This window comes from Thalia democratica, chromosome 8 (genome assembly GCF_965202585.1).
Source record: "Thalia democratica chromosome 8, ktThaDemo2.hap1.1, whole genome shotgun sequence".
Taxonomy (NCBI): domain Eukaryota; kingdom Metazoa; phylum Chordata; class Thaliacea; order Salpida; family Salpidae; genus Thalia; species Thalia democratica.
In genome coordinates this window covers 55,056,787-55,062,793 of record NC_139172.1, presented here as the reverse complement: position 1 = coordinate 55,062,793, position 6,007 = coordinate 55,056,787, and the positions used below count along the sequence as shown (strand labels likewise).

At 32.8% G+C, this 6,007-nt stretch overlaps 1 pseudogene; it reads left to right on the top strand.

Annotated features, from left to right (window-relative positions):
• Positions 1–1,933: 1,933 nt before the first annotated feature.
• Positions 1,934–5,738, top strand: LOC145843377 (Y+L amino acid transporter 2 pseudogene; annotated as a pseudogene).
• The last annotated feature ends 269 nt before the right edge of the window (positions 5,739–6,007 follow it).

Here is a 6,007-nt window from a genome sequence, read left to right as displayed (position 1 = left end):
GAAAAAAAATTGGCACGGAAACCAAATAAAACTTGACAGTGTAAGCAAGCCATTGGCTGACAAACCGACCAATAAAAAAGCAGCCAGCAGGGATTAGAGTTTTCCTGGTAAAAGGGAAAAGATGAAAGGAAGCTTCAGTAGAGTCATCGGCAACTGTTTACAAGAAACGTCTCATTTCAAGGAAATTGAAATTTTTGTCGGACAACTCATAGGAAGCTAAAAAGTTCAACCGAGGTTAAGCAAAAGTTGGCACGATTCTCTTTTTCTTTTCTCTCGTTTTTACTTGTTCTCTCGTTTTGCAGAGACTATACTTACATCAGCACAAAAGTTTTTAACCTTTCGGCTGGTTAACGCTCTTTTTTGGTGCGTTTTTGCTGTTGAATTTTTGCTGTCAGTTTTAGTTTGAGCTCGTTTGTACGGTATTTTAAGTTGAACAGTTTAGTTAGATGTTATTAACCTATAATATTAGTTAATAATGGTAGATTTAAATAATTGTTTTTGTTAGTATGTTATGTGTTTACAAACTAATTTATTTCAAGTTTTATGATTATGCTAACAATGCTTTTTTTTTTGTTTAGAACTGTTTTTTTTTTTTGCTTATTTTCTTTAAAAAGATAGAATAAAACTTTTTTTATAGGTATGTTTTAACGGTTAGGCTTGTTAGAAATGTTTTGTCTTTCTTTGTTTGTACTTATCCTTTGAGCTTGAACTTAAAACCGTTTCATAATTTATTGTTTGTAAATAAAAGCTTTTCAACAATTATTTCGTTTTGAAATTATCGTACGTATATTTTTCTCTTATTTCATATACTTTTGGCAAGGATATTTTACTTACAAGGTCAGACTAAATCTGAAATAGTTGTGGTGAGCTCTAACCAGCTTAAAACAGTATATAGAATTAATACATCATTTTTTATTATCTTGATTTTGTTTTTTATATTTAATATTATAAGCTTATATCATAGGAAGATAAAATCTCTTTGTTTATTTTTAACGTAAAAAAATCTTGGAGAGTAATTCAAAAGTAATTACTTACAAAATTATATTAGTTATTTAGTGTTTACTTTTTTAAAAAGTGTAGTATGATAAGTTTTTAGTAGTGTGACATTAAATCCTCAGTTCTTAAGTTAGGTTTTAGTCTTTAAGTAAGTTTGCTTACTTTTTGGACTTGAAATTTGTCAATTTTCAGTATGATAAGAACAATAAAAAAAAAAAATAAAAGGAAATTTACCTCACATTGTTTTAAACCTTCCAAGTTTAAATTATTCCAATGTCTAAGTCTGCAAATTCACAGCGCTTAATAAATCACCAGAAACCACAAAAATTTAACCTACGTTGAGCAGTCATTAACATTCCGACAAGAATAAACTTGTTAAAAAAGCTGTTGAAATATTTATTTGCACTAGTAATTAATGGACAGTGATAACTTGACATCTTTTTATGAGAAAATAAAGTTTTTAATTACAAGAAACTTATTTTACATTAACTTTTGATATTTCATATAAAGTTTAGCTTTATATCTTATTCTAAAGTTTATTTTGGAAGAGATACTATTTAAACATTCTAAACAACTAGAATTTAACTGAACATTTTTATATTTGAAAACTTTTGGCAGTTGTAAATGATACGATTTTGAAATTATAAGAAAAGTAAGCTCTGCGTTATTACGTCATAAAAAATTCAGAACAACATTTCTACAGGAAAAGTTTGCCTTGATATTTCCTCTTAGTTTTCTATAATATGTTGAATTAGTTTTCTAATATTTAGAATCTGTAAACATAATTTGATTTAAGTTATATATTTTCACTATTAAGTATGCAAAATACTTTACTTTCAATTAAATAAGTACTAAAAAACTTGAAGCTTTTATAAAAGCCTAAAAGTGATACTAGTTTATAAAACAAATGTATTTAGAATCAATATTTTTCAGGTTTTAAGTATAAATCACAAATAAAATGACAGCAGAGAAGCCGGAAGCGGTCGCGCTGAAACCCAAGCTCTCACTGTTGAACGGAGTGACTCTGATCGTCGGGAAGATCATAGGATCTGGCATCTTCATCAGTCCGAAGGGAGTGCACGCCAAAGCCGGGTCGGTGGCGCTCTCACTGATACTGTGGCTAGTGGGAGGACTCATCACCATAGTGGGGGCGCTGTGCTACGCGGAGTACGGGACCACAATCACCAAATCAGGCGCCAACTACGCCTACATATTATGCACTTTCGGAAAATTCGCAGCCTTTGTAAGGTTGTGGGCGTCAGTGGCTCTCATTGAACCCTCGGGGATCGCGGTGAAGGGCGTCGTCATCGCAAAGTACCTGACAAAGCCCTTCTACCCGGACTGCAAGTTCGACATGATCGGAGAGAGGACCATTGCCCTCATCTTCATTCTGTTCCTGACGGCCATGAACTGCCTGAGCGTGAAGTACGGAACGAGGATCCAAAACTACTTCGCCTACACGAAAGTAATCGCGCTGGTGGTGATCATCGCGGCGGGAATCGTGACCATGATCAGGGGGGGAGACGAGGTGTCCGAGTCCTTCGACGACCCGTGGCTCGACACCTCGGGCAGCGACGAGCCGAAGGACCTCGGCGCCCTGGTCATGGGAATCTACAAGGGGCTGTTCGCGTACAACGGCTGGGACACCCTTAACTACATGACGGAGGAGCTGAAAGACCCGTACACCAACCTGCCCCGGGCCATCTACATCTCCCTGCCCCTGTGCATCATCATCTACCTGCTGACCAACATCTCCTACTACGTCGTGCTCTCCCCGGAGCTGCTGGTCAACTCGGAAGCGGTGGCCATCACCTTCGCCGAGCAAGTGCTGGGCCCGATCAAGTGGCTGATACCCGTCGTGGTGGCCGCTTCGGTGTTCGGGAGCCTCAACGCCTCCATAATGACAGCTTCAAGGCTGTTCTACACCGGAGCGAGGGAGAACCAATTACCGGGAGCGGTCGCCATGATCTCCATCGAAAGGAAGACCCCGCTGGTGTCGATCATCCTCACCGGCGCTTGCGGTTGCCTGTTCTGCTGCATCGAGTCGGTCGGCGAGCTGATCAACTACTTCATCGTCTTCTACTGGTTCTTCATCGCCGTAGCGGTGGCCGGCATGCTCTACCTGAAGTGGAAGGAACCCGACCTGGAGCGCCCTCTCAAAGTCCACATCTCGCTCCATATTTTGTTCGCCATCATCTGCGTGTTCCTGGTGGTGATGCCCTTCGTCAACGACACCGTCAACACGTTGATAGGCATGGCGTTTGTCGTCAGCGGCATCCCCATCTACTACTTCTTCCTGCACAAAACCCCCCATATTAAAATCAGGAAGTTTAGCAGGTGTTTGACCCTCAACATGCAGAAGCTGTTCGTGGTGGCCAAGGCGACCGAAAACAAGAAGTGAGGAGAAAACGAACTTTAAAACTCGTGTCAGTTTGTCAATCCGGTTTTTTCGCGCCTTTTTTTTTTTTGTTCCCGTTTTTTTGCGCGCGAAAAGTTTTGAGCGTTTTTTGGCTTTTGTTAAAGTATTTGGTTTAATTTTTTTTTCTTCTTTTAGTTTTTAATATTTTAACTTTTAACAGTATTAATCAAAGTTTAAATATCACATTTTTTCTTTAATAGTTTTTTAATTTATTTAAATTTTTTTAATTAATTTTCATAAAATATTTTACTAAAGTTACAGCTCAAATTCAAACTTTTTGAAGTGTTATTTATCTTATTTATTCAATTTTTTCCCACACCCTTAAGGTAAACACCAAAAAATATTTTTCCAACCAAAATGTTTTTGTTCAGTTTCAATTAGAAAATTAAAAAGTTAACGCTACTGCAAATAGGTTAAAAACTGTAATTTAGAACGATATATATATATACAAAATATATTCTTTGTTACTGGATCTATATTTATTACACTCACCTTTTTTTGTTACTTTATTTATGTCATTGTTGTTAACTTATTTATGGCTTAAGTTATTTTGTTTAACTCCAAGTTTCGACAGAAGCTTTGCAAAAGTTACTCAAACTAACTTAATAATATTTATTTTGCCAATTAGCTTAAATTTGAAGTTTTCTTTAGTTTTTGATTTAAATGCAACAAATGCAAAAGATACGGGTACTGAAAATAATATACGGTGTTTTTTATTTTAGAACTACCTACACTTTTGATAACACTTTAGAGCTTTGCCTTAAATTTGAAATAAATTTTTACTCCATATTTAAGTTATTAAGAACCTGCTCAAAATAGCTGCATCAAAAAAAAATGACACTTTTCATTTAACCTTCAGTCTTTGAAATAGAAAACACCAATTTTATTCACAATAATTAAATAGATTTAGATTTAACTTTCTCCCCTTATGTCAAGCAGTTTCAACACTTTTAAAACAAAAGTTTTCGGCCCATCAATTTACATACTTTAAATTATGCTGCGTTTTTAGTTAAGTACTAGCTTAAGTTGTTCTTGCGTAGAAAAACTTTGTTAAAGTTTCATTAGGTTGGTCTATATGCAAATGTAACGACAGCGGTTTATTTTTTAAGGTCTCGTATTTCCAACGGTCCATGTATTTTGGTTTAATGAAACAAAATTACCTTGATACTTTGCTTCTGCTGAAACTTTACTTTTCTCTCCATTCTTTGAAGAATTTCGGCTATTTTGTTTCGTGTTCAGGTGAAATAAATTTTAAAGACTTTTACGTAAGATTTTAACTGGTGTTTGCAGCAATAAGAACAAAACTTCAAAGAATTTACAATAAAAACATTTATCTTGAGTTTGTTTTTTTGGTTTTAAAGAAGCAAAGTTCACTAAAGCGTCCTAAACCCTACTATTTGAAATTGTATTAACGCTAGATTTTTAATTAAGTTTTAAATCTATTTATCTTTATATTTATCTTTCACAATTTTTCATTTTTTGCTTGTAGTGCTAGACTCGAATTAATTTGTTTTTTATGAAAAATATAGTTATTGTTTCAATGAACAGCTAAGCAAGTATTTATTTAATTTATTTTGTGCTACAAATAACTAGGCTAAAATGTACAGTCATCTCTTTCAATTAAAGTAATTTCAACATAATTACTTTAAATAATTACCCATTATCACATTGGTTTTTCTGCATTAGCCCTAGTAATAAAAATAAACTTTAAATACTTTTAGATTCATTTCTTAAAAAGAGTTGACTGTATAATGTTTAGTTTTTTCTTTTAAAACGTTTGTTGCTCTAATATTTTTCAACTGCTCAAGTAAAAATAAAACGATTGTTATCAATTAAACAAAATATAAAACTTAGTTTTATTTTGTCTTTCATTTAGTTAGTGAAAACATTCTATCTATGAACAATCTTATTAAATATCAACTAGTCTTTCAGCTTTTATTTAATTTTGTTTTCAAATGTACATATTTTTGACAAGTAATTAGGTTCCTAGCCTCTAAGTTTACGTTGAAAATATAAACAGTTTCAAAGCCTTGTTTAACACTTTAAACTCTTTATTCAAGTTAATTTCTTGGTATATTTTCTTTTAATTTCCAAATTTCTTCTATACGTACATGTGTTAAAATATTGCTGTGAATTTTATCGCTATAGCTGGTTAGATAGTTAATTAGTAGAAAGTTAGTCTATTGTGAAATAAATGTTAAAATTAATTGCGTGTGTAAAATTTTAATTTATACTTTGAAGGCTGTATTAATTTACATTGAAACCTTTTAGTTTTGTTTGAATCATAAAATTATTTGATTTCTTGAATTTAATAAATATTGAAATCAAATTTGTGTCTTGTTGTATTTGTTAACTTAAATAATAATTAATGTATATTAATGTTAAAACTTCCTAATATTTTAGCTTGTAAAAACATTATAAAGTTATATTAGTTAATAAATTTTTTCATAAGGTATGGTTGTAAACAAATAAATTTACAAAAAAAAAATTGATGTATAAAGTTGCCTTTTTGAGCTTTTTTCTAACATTAATGATGAAAGAATAAATGTCTATAAGACTGTATGAGTTATTTAAACTTATTCTTTATAAAAA